The sequence below is a fragment of the Cervus elaphus genome, chromosome 1 (genome assembly GCF_910594005.1).
Source record: "Cervus elaphus chromosome 1, mCerEla1.1, whole genome shotgun sequence".
NCBI lineage: Eukaryota > Metazoa > Chordata > Mammalia > Artiodactyla > Cervidae > Cervus > Cervus elaphus.
In genome coordinates this window covers 54412962-54431146 of record NC_057815.1, presented here as the reverse complement: position 1 = coordinate 54431146, position 18185 = coordinate 54412962, and the positions used below count along the sequence as shown (strand labels likewise).

General features: G+C 50.5%; 1 protein-coding gene across 1 annotated transcript in view; it reads right to left on the bottom strand.

The window, feature by feature from the left end:
- The window catches only part of GALNT18 (polypeptide N-acetylgalactosaminyltransferase 18), a 349951-nt gene that overhangs the window by 179461 nt on the left and 152305 nt on the right, over positions 1–18185 (bottom strand). The window lies entirely within an intron of this gene.

The window sequence follows — 18185 nt, the reverse complement described above, 5'->3', positions numbered from 1 at the left end:
TCATCCACCCAACAACCACTAACACAATGGATATAGAAATACACCCAGCAGAGTCTGAGGGGAAGCCAATGGATGTGATCCTGACGCCCCATGGCTTTATGTCAGAACCTCTTCCTTTCCCAGCCTGCCTTCTCATCAGAGATGCCGGTCCCAGCCCTTGAATGGGGTTTCTGCTTCTCTTTCCCCAGATCACACCCCTATCCCCTGCTAGTCCTAAACAGTTCCACACCCGGGTCCCCAAGCTGGGTGCCTGCTCCTTTGCCCAGTTCTTGCCAGTCTACTCTCTCTCCACTGTCTGGTCCTGCTGAGAGTTTCCTGACCGCACCCTATTATATTCACCTAACTGCTAGGACCCTCGGCCAGATTGCCTCCTGCTGCTTCAGGCTCTGGCCACCAGGATAGGGGCTTGTTGGCATAGGGAACAGACAGACCATCCCCAACCTCCCACACACTCTGGGCACTGCTCACTGGACCTCTGGTAGACTTTGTAGGGGCAATGCTCACACCAGGTCAAGAGAGTTCATGGTTCTCCTGGAAATTTCCAAGAAAATGGTGGGGGTATTATTACCTATAAGAGCAGAGGCTTGGATTTATATAGACATGGATTCAAACAAATCTCTGCCCCACTATTCACTGGCGACATGACCATAAGCAAACACTCAACCTCTTGACGCCTTGATTTCCCCACCTGTAATGTGGAGATATTAATAATAATACCTACCCCTCATTCCTGAGATCTGTGAGGATTACATGCAATAATGTACATAAAACACTTGTCTCAGAGTAAGTGCACAATAAATGCAACTCAGGGTTGCTATAGCAAGGGCAGCCTGGCGGGTCAAGTCCCTCTTTTACAGGGATAATGAGTAGGTCTTGCCAGGACACAGGCTGACTGGTCAGGACTATGGAACTCATTCCAAGGGAGAGGTAGTCAGGCCCACCATTTCAGGTCAGCAATCAGAGAAATTGGGCAGGGATGCTAAGGCCACTGGATTGGCCTTTCATGTTCATAAACATGACGTAAGTAAGAGATGGAGCCTGGAATGAGACAGGGACCAGGAGGAAGCAGAAGAGGGTTCAGAACAGGAGAGGCAGGCTTAGGACACTTGCCAAAGTCCCTTTAGCTATCTACATGGAGCCAGTAGGTGCAAACACACCTATGTCAGGTAACTTAAAGGTACAGTCTGGAGACAGGCAAAGGGCTAGGGCCCCTTGGTCTTCAAGGCTGAAGAGCTCGGAGCTGCATACCACAGCTCTTCCTACTACCTCTTCCTGACGATTCTTGGAAGAGTCCATTTGGGAAGAGGAGGAGGCTTGAAAATAAGGGGCTCTTCCAGCACCCAGGACACTCCTATCACAGAAGGGGTGCTCCTGGGGGAGGACGCCCCATCACTGGAGGTACACAAAGGATGTCATGGACAGAGGGGGCTGTCATAGCTCCTTGCAAATTAGATAGTGAATGATTCTGAAAGCAGAGTGAGCACACCAATGCCAGAGACTTGAGTCAGGGAGGCACCAAAACTCGTGTACATGGAGCTGGGACTCACAGGTGCTGGGTGAACACGTGTGAGCACCTCTGCTTTTCGGGGGCCATGTCCTGGGCACATACTCACACTGGAGATCCATGTAACCGCTGGGATGACCATCACAGCTAGTGCTTGCTGAGTGCTTACCATGAGTCAGGCTCTGCCACAGGCATTTTTCACATACCAACTCATTTCCCCCTACAGGCTGGGGACTGCCACTGTCACCATTCTAGAGATAGTGAACATGAGGCACACAGAGGATAAGAACCTTGACCCGGTTCACTTAGAAGGAAGAGAAGTAGCTGAGATGCAATCTGAGGTAGTCTGTCCCCCGAGGCAGTGGTCCTAACCATTAGGCTGCACTGCCTCTACAGAGCAAAGCGCTGGATACAGGTGAATTCCAAAGACGAACATTGCCTGTCATCTCAGTTACCAATTTTCCTTAAAGATGCAGAAGGAAACTCAAATATATTAAACATATTAGGACATTTAAAGGAGTAAAATGCAAACTACACGTGCATTTCCATGACAAAGCAAGAACTTTTGGGACTGTGGTGCTACTCAAAACTCCATCCCAGAGCTCAGGCTGCCCTTGGCCCCTCGACTTGGTGTATTTGAAAGGAAATACAGGGCTCACCTGATCTTGAAGGTCCTTGTTATTTCTTAAAAGATGGATGGTTCATTCGTTTGGATTCAGGAGTACTAAAAATCTAAATGAGTGGACCAACTGAATCATACATATAATATTTAACACAAATGGAGTTTCACTGCTCTTACATACCTAAATGGATATTATCAAGTAAAATCAGGTCATTTAATGAAAAAATTATGATTCACAATTAGACCAGTATTGCATAAAAATGGATTATAAACATATTAAAGTCCTGGGTCCCAACACGTACTTTTGCCTTTTTATTCAGTATGGGTACAAAGGACAACAAATTTGATAGCAGTGGGTTCTGAACGATGAGTCAGGGGCAGGACAGGGGGAAGAGGAGGTATATTTGGTGAATTTCTGCCTGAGCCAAGCATAGTGCTGGCTGATGTCTTTACCCAAGGTTATCTCTGTCATGCTCACAGGCTGGATCCCATGAGGGCAGGAGGACATCTGTCTTGTTCCCTGCTGTATCTTTGGCTCCCAGCAGAGTATGTGGCTCTTACAAGGAGATCAGCCCATCATTTCAAAACAAATCAGTTAATAAGTACCCCGTAGTGGTTCGTTACTAGACATGAGGAAACCAAAGATGAAGAAGTTGAATGACTAATCTGAGGTCACCCAGCTTGTCAGGGGCATTGACGCTTTCCTCTATACCACCAAGTGGCAAACTATGGTCTGAGGGCCAAATCTGGCCCACCATCTTTTACTTAAATAAAGCTTTATTATAACACATGATATTACTTGCTCTATATTTAGCTCTAGTGCTTTAGGACAACAAAGGCAGGGTATGACAGGGATCCACATGACTTGAAAAGTGGAAAAGATGTACTTTCTGGCCCTTTAAGAAAAAGTATGCTGACCCCTGCTCTACACCTCCCATTTGACATCTCTTAGGTAAAGAGGACTTGCCTCTGCTAATCCATTCACTTTGTTTCCTTAGGGTCACTGGCTGTAGAGACAGAATGTATACTCCAGCTCTGCTGTTTACCAGATTAGGTTAGCTGCACCTCAGTTCCTCATCTGGAAAGTGGAATGGGTACTAATAGTACCTTCTTCTTAGACTATTGGTGCATATTCAATGAGAAGGTCCATGTGAGAGCTTAGCACGGTGCCCAGCACATAATCAATGTTAGCACAGGGAGCGTAGTGGCTAAGGACACACATCGCTCCGCAGCCCGCCGGGGTGCTCCTCCACTGACCCTTCTTGAGCTCAGATGAGGAAGATGGATAGCCCTGCCCTGAGGTCCCAGCTCTGAAAGACGCTGCAGCTATGTAGCCCCAGATGAAGGGCACCCATGTCAACAGAGTGGCCTCCCCTTAACCAGTCTGAGACTCAACCCCCTGCTCTCTCCAGTAAGAAAGCAGACCTATAAGAAGGACCACGTCTGACACAGGGTGACAAAGAGGCCCCACGGAAGTGCCTGGGCTGGGTCCTCTGCAGGGGTCCGGGGGTGTCCAGACCACATCTGGTGAGGCGCAAGACCCACAGATGTCTCTCACCCAATGATCAGGTGTCCCCGAGGGGCAGACATGGGCTGTGGCCCCCGCTGGGGTTCACTCTTGACTCACGGAGGGGGTGACCTGAGAGATGAATATATTCAGGGGGCCGAGGGCCCCCACGGGAGAGCTCATTCATGGCACAAATGAGGACACAAGGAACTCAGCCGGGCGCTGAGCCAGTGTTCGGAGGGTTCTGAGCACAGCACGGGGGCCGTGGCCCAGCCCACTCCTCACCCCGCCCTGAGCTCGTCTGTGTCCTAGGGAGAAGCAGGCTGAGAGGGAACACCGAAGGGCCCGTTCACTAGACAGTCACACACGGGGCACAAGCAGCACTCGTGTAACGCCCGGTCAGGGGAGCTGGTCCTCTGCCTCCCCCGCCTCACCATGAGCAACCACGTGCTGTGGGCCGCAGGGGGGCCCCAGTGGGGCCCGGCTCGTTGGGGACACTCACTGGAGACTCACTGGTTGAGGGGGCAGTGCCATGCTCTGCCCCTCTCTGCTCATGACCTCCCCATAGCCAATGGTCCTTCTCGGCCTCCGGACAGATGGTTCTAACAGAGCAAAAACTAGAGAACAAGAACTGGAGCTGCCAGGACCTCAGCAGGCCTGGGACGGCCAGTGAATGGGGAAGGAAGAACCACAACACAAACTGCAAGTCTGAAAGGCTGGATTCGCCATAATGTGATTTGGAAATAGTTTCTGAACCTTCAAGCACATATGCCAAAGTGCCACTTGCCAACCATCACCAATGGTTCTGTCCAAAGCGGCCAAGTACCACTAAAAAATTATTTGAGGTCCAATGAGGAGGGGACTACAGGCTAATCTTGGGTGTTTACTGCAAAACCTTGCCCCTGAAGCTGATCCCCTCATACACTGTACCCCAAGACCAGGCCATCACAGTGGCTGCATGATGTAGGTTCTATCGTTCCCATCACAGATGAGAGGTGACTGCAGCTCGGAGACAGGAAAGAGCTTGATGCTGAAACTGTACTCCTGACCACAGTCTGGCCTCCATGTTGTGGGAGAGATACACTGTCTGGCCTGAGGACTGGAGGCACTTCAGGCCCTGGGAGGCGGCTGAAGTTGGTCTGCACTGGTTCACAGCAGCTGTTAACCCACTGCAATACCTTCAAAGCGCACTGGTAAACATCTGCTTCCCCAAGGCCCTCCATGGGGCCCTCTTAACCCAGCTGCTCTGGCCCTTTTCTTGGAATGATCCAGATCTTTCTATCAGCCAGCAGCTGAAAGGTGTATGCCTGCCCTGTTCCCCACCCCACCCCACCCCAGGATTGTGCTTCATGCTGTGACCAGCATTTACGCCAACTGGTTGGTGCCTGTGCCTTGCTAGTTAAGTACAATTTGACTGTTACTTGCTTGAGCCCTTCCTAGGAGGCCCCAATTATGGGTTTCTGGAGACCTTTCACTCAGCTCATCCGTTCCCCATGTTAGTGCCCAGGCCTCATCACGCATGACCTGTTTTCCAGAAAGTTCTGTCAGTGATCACAGAAGGCATCCAGGAAATGCCACGATATGGTCCCAGAGATAGGCCCACAGAGTCTGACGAGCAGCCCACTAATGAGAGCGGAGAATTGCAGATCCAGGTCCTGACAGCCTCCATGCTAATTCACAGAGACAGGAGGGAAGTGGGGCAGGAAAGCAGCTTGCGAAGCTCCAAGCAATGAATGCACCCGAGGCTGCAGCTCTGAGCCTGAGCCCTACCTAGCTCGCCAGCCAGGCACGAGGAGGCCATCTGGAGACCCAGTCAAGGCCCGTGAGGCCTCTAAAGCCGCTGATGCTGAAAGTGGGAGGAATACCTGTGTAAAAAGGGCTGCTTCAGGGAGCAGCCTGAGTGAATGCTCTCCCAGCTGCCTCTGCCCGTCTGCGCGGTGCCAAGACTGCACAATGGAGTAGAAAGAAAATGGGTCTTGGAGTGAAGCAGACATGCCATGCTGCCCAGCCCCTCCCATTTCTGATGGCCTGTCCTCTCTAGGACCACGTTCCTGGGGATCCCTGTCTTTTGAAGCTGAGCCATTTTGTCCACTCCCACCACGCCCTTCAGTGGAAACTCTGAGGCCAGAGGAGCCGCAGAAGAGGCTGTAGCCCAGACCTCTCCCTGAGCCCGACTCTGCTCTTTGGACTTTAAGATGAATCTTAAAATAGCAACAGAAGGGGTCACGTTGTGCGATCACTGCTGGAAGTCAAAGTGATTTGGGGCTGGACAGCGGGACTGGCCAAGCTCTTCTGGGGGACAGACTGAACCACCTGTGACGAGGCCCACGTGGCTAAGGACCAGTTAGCCAGCTGCCCAAGCTGGGCTGGATGCTCACTGGAAGTGGCAGCTCTGCTTCTGATCCCTCCATATGGGCACCTTCGAGAATATTTCCCCAAGAAAGCAGTGGAGCCCTCTTTTTTCTTTTTTTTTTTATGGTTTTCCTCAGTTTCCTACATGCCCCTCTTCAAGGCAGAGTTAAAAAGACTTTGAGGGTGGGTGGCGAGAGGGCCTGCCTTCTGCCTGCAGTCAGTCCTATAGCCTGCTATTTCGGTTTCTGCCCTCAGGCCATGCTCAGAGCTGAAGCTTTGGTGTTTGGTGGTGAGATCCAGAAGCCCAGGGACAGGGAGGCAGGGAGGAAGCAGGACAGGCAGGCCAACGTCCCAAGTAATTGCCTGCCGTGTACACTGGGGCCCTATGTCTAAAGGACGTCTGGGGGACAGGTACAGACGGCCCTGTTGCCTCGCCCCGCCATCCTCCCGGAGTGTCCTGGGGGCCCCTTCTCCCACTCTCCTAGGTCTGTTCTTCATTTTCTCTGGATTAGATCCACAGCCCAGCCCTTCAAGTCTGCATTTCCTTGGTTGTAGAACAGGAAGAGACAGCGGTGGGGGGAGCCGCTGTGAAGTCGGCTTTTGGAGGGATGAAGGCTAAGCATGAAATAATGGAGCCGGCAGTGCTGAATATCCAGATAAGAATTCTTAAAGCAGTTTCCTTTCCTTCCACTCCTTTTATTTTTTTTTAACAGCTTTATTAGGGTGTAATTTACATACCATAAAATTCACCTGTTTCAAAAGTACAGTTAAGTGATTTCTAGAAAACTTTCCTTCCATTCTTGAGATGTCTTGTTGTATGCTTTATTTGGGGCTAAAAAGAAAAGGGCTAATTGAATATCCAGAAATGTACGTTGTTGGTGTTCAGTATCACCTGCTGGCTGGCTCCCTGCTGATGATAAAGGACCATTGTTCCCACTTAAACAGCCTGATGCCTGGGCCTCGCCCAAGAAGCCCGGAAGCCCAGGAAGCATCTTCAGAGCCTCAGAGCCAGTCCATGGGAGCAATACTGATGAGGCAGGATTCACACCTCCGCACATGGGGTGGTTCACCCCAGAACAGCAGCTGCTAGTCCCGACTGTTTCTGCCTGCCCTCTGCAGTGCCACCTCCACACTCCAGGATGTGTGTCCTCCCCACTTCTCTTGCAACACCCAGCCCTGGATCCAAAGTGGTGCCCCAGGGCCTGTCCTAGCCAGAGGGAGGCACCGAGATCCTGTGGGAAACAGGTGGTCCTGAGAGGCAGGAAGCCTCAGTCCACCCTCCCCTCCAAAACTGGGCAAATCCCCATTTCCCTCCCTGTGAGATGGACCCAGTGTTTGGGTTCTACTGGGGAGAAAAAGGAGGACTTGCGCACATCACCATTAGGCTTTTCTTATTCCTCAAAAAGGAAGACATCAGGCCTCCACTTGTACTTGGGCTCCCAAGGGGAGATCTTCAGGTTTTTAAAAACATCCTTTGATGTGCTAAGAGTCCTAATAATATGGAAGCAAAGTACTGTGTTGAGTTGAGGGTCTCCCCTCCTCTCCACTTCCAGAGATGCAGTACAACATGAGCTGAAGTTCTTTTGCCCCCACAATTAGGCTTTATTTTCCAGGAATCCTAAGAATGGCTAAAAGAAAGAAGTGGGATCCGGCAGGAAAGAGCTTGGAGATAATCAGAAGCAAGAAGCTCTGACAGTCTCAGGCCCCACACCATTAGAAGCCTCTGCAGAAGGACTTTATCCACTGTGGAAAAGACACAGGGGGAGAGCTTCCTTGGCACCTGGAGAGCACTGCAGGGAAGGGGAGCGGCTTCCACAGAAGGCCTCCTGACCAGGCAGGGCCAGGCCTGCGTGGTGGAGGACAGCCTCCTACAGGGGGTCCAGAGTCAGCTCTGCCCTAGACAGGCTGTGTGACCTTCGTCAATCTCCCTGAACCTCAGCCGGCTTGTCTGTTTGATGCGGATAATAAAACCTCTCAATAACTGTGAAGATAAGGCGAGCTGGTGGCATCAGTATAGTGTTTAGCAAACTGTCAGACTCCTGATCAGTGGATTTGTTTCCTGTTGCCACCATAACAAATGTCCACAAATTTAGTGACTTTATGCTAAGGTATTATCTTGCAGTTCTGGAGGTCAAGGGTCTGATAGTGTCTCTCTAGAATAAAATCAAGGTATTGGCAGGGCTATGTTCCTTTCTGCATGTCCTAGAGGACAATTCTTGAATCCTTGAATTTCAGCTTCTAGAGGCCATCTGCTGTCCTTGGCCCATGACGTTCTTATTTCATGGCCAATGCCAACAACAGTGGGTTGAATTCCTCTCACGTGGCATCCCTCTGACTTCTGATCCCCTTTGACACTTTCAAGGACCCCATGATTACATTGGGCCCACCTGGATAACCCCGGACACTCCCTATTTTAAGGTCAATTGATGAGCACCCTTAATTCCATCTGCAACCTTAACTCCCCATTGCCATATCAGGTAACATTCACAAACTCCAGAGATTGGGATGTACTTATCTTTGTGGAGGGGCACACAGTATTCTGCCTTACCTAGTAAGAGTTCCATCATTGTGGGTTTTGCTCTTCATAAAGGTGTGACTCTAACACCCTGCTCTCAGGGTTGGAACCCTGAGAGGCAAAGGAATGACAGCTCACATTTGTTGCGAGCTGACCACGTGCCAGCTCTCAGCATAGCGGTTGTCTCCTCCCTGCCGTGGCTCAGGGGCTGCACGAAGGGCACACACCCAGGAAAGCAGGGCAGGGCTGCCAGTCAGGTTCTCCAAAGGGGGCAGGTGCACATGAGGGCAGCAGGAGGCTGGGAGCCTCGTCGCCGACACTGAAGCCACCCTGGCCCTGCCTCCCTCATGCACCAGCTACTGAACAACGAACAAGAGCCCAGGAGGTGCCAGGCATGTGCCGAGGCCACTGCCCTCCTGCCTCCTGCTTCTTCCCCACCAGCTCGGACTGAACCATCCTCGTCTCCAACTGGCTCCTCACTGCCGTCCCTGCCTCCGCTGCTGTGCTTTGAATTGGTGAATTTGGCTACCCCAAACTCTGGCTTTCAAAACTCCCTGAAGCTGCAGTTCTATTGTTCTGGGAGTTTTCTCATCTGGGAATCTGAGAAATTGCATACTGGCAGATACCTCAAACCATCTGCGTTAGATTTCATGGGAGTCATCAGAAGCAGTATGATGTAATGTGAGGGTTGGCAGACTCTTTCTGTAAAGGACCAGTAGTGAGTATTTTAGGTTTTCAGGTCACGAGGTCTTGGTTATAACTACTCCATTCTGCCCTGGTCTCTTGAAAGCAGTCATAGATCATATGTAAATGAGTGGGTGTGGCCCTGTTCCAGAAAGAGTATTTCTATAGCAGGCAGCAGGTCAGCTCTGGCCCCTGGGCTGCAGTTTGCTGACCCCTGGTGCAGCGGCAGCACAGACTGGCTCCTGGCTGCTGCATCTACTAGCCAGGTCATAACTGCTCCGAGCCTCAGTTTCCTCACTAGTAAATAGGATAACAATACCAACCTCGTAGGGTAGTAGTGAGAAACGGAGGAGGGAACCTGTGTCCAGACTCAGAGCACTGCCTGGCAGCTTGTGAGCTGGGTGAGTGTTAGCTAGGATCTGCCTGCCGGTTAAGAGCATCCACCTCCAAGACACTGGCTATGACACACCTCTCAGCCTCACTGCATGAGGGCCCACTCTTACTCTCCTAGTACGGGCCTCATGGGACACTACTCAAGCCCACCTAATTCAGCCCCAGCTGGGAAGGACCAGGTAGTTATGATCCTGGGTGTTTAAGTCACTGAGAGCAGGACTCTGGGCAAGGCCAGAATAGAGGATAGAGGAATCAGGCCTGCCCCCCTGGGAGGGGCTGGGAAGGTATGAGAAGGCTGCAATTCAGGGAGTGTGACGGGTCCTAACTAGAAACTAGAGAATGAGTCAGGGGTCTAGGGAGAAGCCCTAGTCATTTCATTCTGGGCTGACATGGCAGACAAGGAAGAGGAACTCGTCTGACTCCAGATACTGTGTGATGGCCTCTGGCAGGCAGACAAATCTCACACCAGCTTCCTTGCCAGCCTGGAACCACCATGCCCTCTACCCACTACGGGGTGGGCTCTGGACCTGGGTGTGGCTGAGCTCACAGCTGAGACAGCCTGGCAGGTAGGGACAGCCAGAGCTCAGCGTTTGCATCCACGCTCATGGAAATGGAAATGGACTTGATTAGAAATTATGCAGAATGAAAGCAGCCATTAAAGGTCCAAGTTTTTATGTTCTGAGCCAACCACATAAAGAACATGTGAAAAACTCATTTTAGGGAGTGACAAATGTACATACCTTAGGAACGAGGATTTATAAGTGCCATTATGTGCTACTTTAAAACAAGCCTTTAAACCTAGAATTCTGCCTAGGAGATATAATGAACTCTGAAGCACATATCATTTTTTTTTTTCCCTGAGAGCTGACAGCCTGGAGCTGAGCACCCAGACTTCTGCTAAATATACACCTCACCATTCACACATAAAACACAGTGTTTCCACACATCAGTTCTTGGGATGAACTAGTTGGTGACCCTGTTGACGTTAAAGTGGCATGTTTCTCCTGGCACAAATATGCAGATGGGAATAGCTGGGCTCGACGGGGAGAAAGAAATGTGCTCCTTTGCAGAAAGATGGTCTACAACCCGGACCAGCTTCAGACCGCCTGCAACAGCTACAGCTCCTAGGTGTGGGACAAGCTACAGGAGAGTCCTTGCTTTGGGAAATCTGCAGCCTGAAGTAAGCTGGGAAGAGTGTCTCTGTCCTCTGTAACATTACTTTACCCTCTTCTCTCTGGTCTCAGCCTTTCTGGAAGCCTGTGGGTTTCCAGTATCTTTCTTCTGGTCTTAAAGGGGCAGCCGTGTGCTGTCTGGCAGTGGTTCCCCTTCATGAACGAACGTCAAACTTACCCAGAGGGCTTGTTGCATCATGGCTCATGCTGGGCCCTGCCCCTAGGGTTTCTGATGTAGCAACAGGTCTGGGGTGGGACCTGAGAATGTGCGTTTCTAACAAATTCCCAGGGGATGCTGAAGCTGCTGGAGAGGCCCCACTCTGAGAACCAGGCTGTAGAGGTGACGCGAGTCACAGACTTCCTTCCAGCCCTGACTGTGCAGCTTATTCATCCTGTGAATGCGCAAGTCCCTCCCTCTCTTCAGGCCTTAGTTTTCTCTTGGGTAAACTTACTGGGGTGGGATGCAATGATGTCTAAGACTTTCACGCGATTCTAAGATGGTTCAGCTCACATGGGAATTGGTGAAGCAGAATGTTCAATGGTAGCCTTAGGTCTCTAGTTCAGATTTTTTATTTTATAAATAAACAAAGGTTCAGAGAGGTTAAATGACTTACCCGAGGTCACACAGCTCACTAGCAGCTAATTCTTGGACCATGTAAGTAGATCAAGCCTCTGAGTGCCCTCATATCCTTCTCAGGGCATCTTCTACTACCCTCGAGGATTTCTGCAAAGTGGTGCTGGGGACAGACAATCTGCTGGACCCCCAAATCTATCAAGTACCTCTGAGGCTGCCAAACCCCAGAGCCGGAGCCTGGGACAGATCAGCAGCTCCTCCCTCAGGCACCCCTCACCAAGGTTGGATCTGCAGATGCACCTGCAGCCTATATGTCAGGTTGGCAGGGAGGTGAGAGGAGCACTGCAGGTGTGGAGGGAGAGGATATTAATCACCAGAGCCCAGGACTATTAACCAGGCTCCCAGAGGAGAGCAGGCTTCCTGTTTTGCTCAGTTATCACCAGCTGTATCCCCATCCAGGGGTGCACATACGCGCGCGCGCGCACACACACACACACACACACACACAGTCACAGCAGCCCACAGCAGCTTACAAAGGCTCGTTCTGAAAACAGATTTCTCTAGTCCCAAGAGGCTGCTCACCGCATGTTGGAAGACCATTAAAAATGTGTCATTTCAAAGATGAGAGAAGAACACTTGTAAAAACAAACTTGCATGAAGAAATATTATGGGGTTGCATTCTGGTTCAATAGCCACATTTGCATCTTTAAGTGCAGTTGCCAGTGGAGAAGGATCCATAGGACCCAGGGCCGGGGTGGGTGTGCTCACAGGCTCCTGGGTGCCCAGGCTGTGGGGGCCCCAGGGCCAAGTACCACCACTCCCAGCAGCTGTTGCCTCCCTGGACACCTTTTCATGGTTGCTCTGAGTCATAAATCTCCCAGCCCTGGCAGCCAAGGCTGTATTTCAGTGAAGAGAAGTGGATTTGTCCTTCGAAAAAAGTTAACAAACAGGCCCTCCCCACCCCAGGCTCCTGCAGGACCAGGGAATGCTTTGAATTCATGTCAAAGAAGCCATCAAAGGAAATAGGCCATTTCAAACAAAATCCATTTCTCAAGCATGACGGTAAAAATATTTATCACATAAAAGATGTGAAAACCTTTATGATATCTCAACATTCTGTATTATGGATGCAGCATGTGTCCGGCAGAATGTGTGCAAAAAAAAAAAAAAAAAAAAACAACCGTCATGCCTGTGATTTTGGAAAGGGGGAAAAAAAATTAGACCTTTCCATCTGGTAAATTCTTAATTTACCAACCCTGTCGTGCTACATGGGCACCTGAGGCAGAGGAAGGAGGTGCACTCGGCTCTGAGACAGATAAAAGAAGCAAGGGCTTCAGACAAAGAAAGTCTGCATGTCCAGACACAGTGAATAGGGGTCCCACCCTTATCTATCTCTGTCAGCCGGGGGCCTTGGAGAGCCTCCAAGCTCCTGTTACGTGCACAGGGTCAGACAAGGCCACTATGGTGAACCTCAGGATTACCAACAGGGTCCAAACTTCCTTCAGGGACTTCCACGATCATGAGCGTTAGCTGTTCTAATGGATTTTCAAAGTGCATGACAAAGCCTGTTTTTTCACCCAGAAAGGATCACAGGGGTGGGGAGGGGCAGGGGTGGGGGGCAAGCCAGCCTTTCTGGGAGGCCCAAGTTTCTCAGTCTCAGATCTGAGGATGAAAGCTCTGCTCAGAGAACCTGGGATGCCCAGCTTCTACCTCCATGCCACACCTCACGGTTGGTGGGTTACCAGAGAGGTCACTGGGATGCACAGCCTCTAACGGATCCATGAGCATATCTTTCTCTTCAAGAAGGAGACGCACCCAACTCTAATGCCCTTTCCTCTGGATGGGTGGCCTAAAAAGAAGCCCCCTGGTGGGACACAGGGGCTTACCCTACCTTTTCTGGGTACCACAGAGAGATGGAAATTAAACACTATGCATTTGGAGGTACAAATGAAAGTTAATTCACTTAATCAACAAACTGTATTGAGATGCAGCTGTGCAGAGACAGCCTGGTCTGGCAGGGAAGCACAGGACCTCCGAGCCACACAGCTGGAGTTTGGCTTCACTCATCATTAGCTGTGTGACCTGGTATGAGTCACTTAACGTCTCTGTGCCTTGGTTTCCTAATGTGGTAAATTGGGGATAATCATCCTACCTGCTTCCTCGTGGGGACTAAATAAATTACTAAGACAGCCTCTCACATTCCGTGTGCTATATGATCACTGGCGAAGGTTGCTATAGTTATGGGCAGGTACTATGCTGGGTGCTAGGATAGAGCTAGGAGCAAACAGTGGGGAGTTTATGAGGTGGCTGCTCACTGCTTTCTTACCTTTCCCACCAGAGTCAGGTATGCAGAGTAACTGAGAACAGCTAGGGATAGGGAAGGCTCCTATACCTTCCCTCATGGGACAAGAGGACCCAGAGCCCACTGGTATCCTGTGGTGAGTTACCTTGGGGTGTCTGAGGAAGGTCAGGCTCTGCTCCCTGCTCCTCACTCCATTCCTGCTAGGGTGAGGAGAGTAAGGGAAGCTGGGGAAGCCACACGGGAGTAGGGGGGCCCAGTGCCAACATGTGAGAGCCTCTGCATCAGGACGGATCCGTCTGACTGGAGAGTGGGGTGGGAGGCAGCGGCTTTTCCTGCCAGATTGGTCTGTCACATGTGCAGCCCAGGGCCGAGGACACAGGGATTCCCTTCCGAGGGGGCTGTCACTCTGCGGGAGACTGCATGGATTCCTCATAGCCTGGGAGTTGATCCTCAAGGCTGCCTCTCCTCGTGACCCAGTGGGCGGGCATCTTAGCCACACAACCCAAGACAACCCGGAGTGTGAGGCTGAGAGGTATGGCTCAGGCGGGGTTCTGAAGGCAGACTCCACGAACCAGAGAGACCTGGAGGTGACAAGCCCCTCCACTGTTGGGGGTCACGAAGAGGAGGCCCCCAGACCCCTCACACATATATACCACTTGTCTTGGATAAGATATACCACAGTTAGCATCCTGGACCGTGGGCTTGCGCAAGGTCAGTGCCATATTAACCTTTCCTTCTGCCAGGCCCCAGTAGGAAGAACGGAATTGATGGATGTGTGGGGGTGCTGGACTCTCCTGGGGTGAGGGGCTCACCCTGCCCGGAAGTCCTGCCCCTGAGCCCTTATCTCCCTGCATTCCTTGACAGAGCACAGCTGAGCACAGTAGGTCAGAAAGTTCCCGGATGCAGACACGGGGCAGTCAGAGCCTGAAGGACCATCCATCCAGGACCACAGGAACCATCCATCCAGACCACTGTTCTTGGCCTCCTTTACTATAACTCACTCTATTTATGTCTAGTAGTTCACGCAAACACACATAAGGGAAACCACAATTTACAAACCAGTCTTTAGCCTTACTATATGTGACTAACTCTGGTATATTCTATTTTATGCTACAACATTTTGTTAAGAACAAATGTTGGGGACTTCCCTGGTGGTCTGGTGGTTAAGAATGCATCTGCCAATGCAGGGGAACGCAGGTCTGACCCCTGGTTCAGGAAGATTCCACTTACCTCGGGGCAACTAAGCCCATGTGCCACAACTACTGTGCCTGCACAGCCTGGAGCCTGTGCTCTGCAACCAGAGAAGCCACCACAGGGAGAAGTTTGTGCATCACAATGGGAGAGTAGCCCCCACTCCCCACAACTAGCAAAAGCCCACACACAGCAGCGAAGACCTAGCGGTGCATCAAAAAAAAAAAAGAAATAAAGAACAAATGTTGGTTATGAACTAGGAAATTGATTCCATAACCTACTAATGGGTTGTGACCAGTATTTCGTAGAACAATGATCTAGATCAATGGATTGCAACCTTTTATAAATCAATGTCTCCTTTTCATAAATATTAAAAATTCTGACTTTCCTTTCATATTCCTTGAAATTTGAAAATAAATGATCACAATTGAAAACAAAAATAATGGCCATTTTGGAATACTTTTTCAAAGTATAAATGCCACCTCACTCCTTTCCCAAGACTTTGATATAGAATCTCCCATAGGAGAGAAGATGCCCTCCCCCCAATTAACCTAGCTAAGAGCGGTTTTCAAGAGCTTCTGTGGACCCCCCTTGGGGAGAGTGGACCCTGTGTTGGGGGGAGGGGAGGCCTAAGGTCCCTTTACCATAACGCTTTGAGTCCTAAATTCCTAGAATTTTGCATAGAAAACTCTTGAAAGAAAGGGTCATTGGCTAAAAAAAAATGGTTGGAACCTCATAGGCTTATGCATTCACCTGTCTCATTTCCCTGGGGAGAGGAAGAGGCAAAACCATGTATTCCATTAGAAAGATTCAGAGATTTGCTGAAGGGAACACAGAGGCCAGAAGTGAGAGGGAGACAGGACAGGACCTGAGACCTGATCTATGGTTACACCACCTTGAATGCACCCCATCTCATCTGATCTCGGAAGTGGGGCCTGGGCAGGATGTTCTGAGGCCTTCCAACTGTTACAAAAAGGCCCAGCAATAAGGACACGCACAAAGAAGGGACCCAATTCCCTGGCTTTGAGTTTGATTTCTAGAAGACTCAGGGTGGAAAAAAATGAACTGGGAGTCAGAAGCCCTGCTTAACAGCTACATGTGGCTATGATTAATAAAAGATGGAAAATAAACTGACCATCTCTGAATGGGGGCCGTGTGTCTGGAGGAGAATATCTTCCTAACCTGGGATCCAGGAGGAAGGGAGCTCTTGATGGTGAGAAGATAGGCACCCCTGTTTGAGCATGGGGATGGTGGGCAGTGGGGGGAGAAGGCTCTGCTGGCTATTCCACTAACATACAGAAGTCGATGCCAAGTGTCAGGCTCGTGGCTCTGTGGCACCCACAATCAGGTGCTGCTCCTCAGGCTGTCCTCCACCATTTGATAATCGAAACAGCCCCAGGATGGGCTGGTTCCAGCTGCAGCTGTTGCCCTCTGCTCCTTCAGCGGGACTTTTCTGACCCAGAGCCAGGAGCGGCAATGCAGTGGAGGTTCTCTCCTGGACTCCCTCAAGATCCTTTGAACACAGCAGAGGCTGCCGAGCCTATCTGATGGCCAACCAGAGGCGTCAAAGGGAACCACTTGGTGTCCTGGAGTGAGCCCAGGTCCAGGCCATGAATGTCTCCGAGGGTTGGAGCTAGCCCAGAAGACACTCACACACACTCACACACAGGGCACAGATGGGCGCTGTCCCTGAGTCTGTGGCTTCCCCGAGTTCCCAGCCCTGGCTGCACACCAGTGCCAACTGGGGAGCAGACAACAACAAAACTATAAACGCTCAGGCCCACCCCAGACTGTCCTGTTCAAATTCTCTGCAGGTAGGGATCCAGGCATCCTTTTAGTTTTGTTTCATTTTTTAATCTCTCCAGGTGATTTCAATACACAGCCAATTTAGAACCACTAGGTTGGGGAACAGTTCCCAAACTTAGTGTGTACACAAAAGGTTACATGGAAAGTCTGGGGAAAAGACAAATTCAGTCCAAGATGGTCCACCCCTCAAGATTCTAGAGTAGATTTGGTTTAGTGGCTCAATTGTGTCCCACTTCTGATTCCCCATGGACTATAGCCTGATTGGCTCCTCTGTCCATGGGATTTTCCAAACAAGAATACTAGAATGGGTTGCCATTTCCTTCTCCAGGGGATCTTCATAACCCAGGGATTGAACCCGAGTCTCCTGCAATGCAGATGAATGCTTTACTTGGGAGCCACCGGGGAAGCCAAGCAGGTTTGGGACAGGGTAATTATTAACAAGTCCTAAGAAATGAGCTCCTCCCTATCAACAGAACTTTATGTCAATTCAAACCATTGCACATTTCAAATGACAAAGCAATCCTTAGTGTTTCATCCCCTTAACAAATACTGTAATCCTTTTATATCCCGTAAGTGTTTATTGGACAAATACTATGCCGTCTCTCAGATAGAGCGTTGTGGTATCATTACCCTCTTTCAAACAGCCTTCTGGAAGTTTAATAACTGATGGTGCCAGATCTATTTTCCTCATCTGAGCATCACGATGCCTCATTTTCCCAACCTGGGCATCAAAAGGCCCCTCCTCCCAAGAGCAAATCGTGGAAGGCATTTAGATATACAGATACAGAGAAGAAAGGCACTCAAGGCCTGGAGTTGTAGTGCCCCAGCTCCACACTGGTGAGTATAGCCCTCCCTCCTGCCATGCATTTCTCATAAACGGCTGAGCCCGTTCTGATATTCTGAGTCTTTTCTCTGCACCACAATCTCCTCTTGTGTTTCTGACGCAGTGTTCCCTAGAACACACACTGAGAAACAGAGCTGCTGAGCCCAGGCTGCATGGAGTAAAAGAGGCCAAGTTGGGGGTGGGAGGACCGCACAGGCTCTTCACTGAACCCCCACTTCCCTGTGTTTCCTGCTAGGATTCTTGGAACTGGGAGTTCTTTCAAACAGCACCCTTATAAATCAAAGTGGTCCCCTCCACTTCAGGAATACCTGTTTAGCCCGCAGCCACTGCAGCAGATTTCGCAGGTGCTAGTGCTGGAGAAAGTTTGGGAACCACAGAAGGGATACAGAGATGAGGGAGCCTCCCTGCAGCCTCACACTCAGGTATGAGATGGACAGGTAACCAGATGTCCTGCCAGTGTACCAACCTCACACTCAGGTACAAGATGGACAGGTAACCAGGTGTACTACTGGGTACCACCATGTCACAATGGGCTGGCTGGCTGGACAGATGGACAGGCTGACAGAGGGTCATTTGGGCTTACTGCTGCAGCCAGGGCTTGGTAGGGGGATATGTTGGTGGGGGAGCAGGGTATGTTAGTAGGGGTAGCAGGCATGGTTGCTGCCTCTCGACACACACTGACAGAATGCAGCGTTCTATGTCACTGCCAGTAAGCCAGC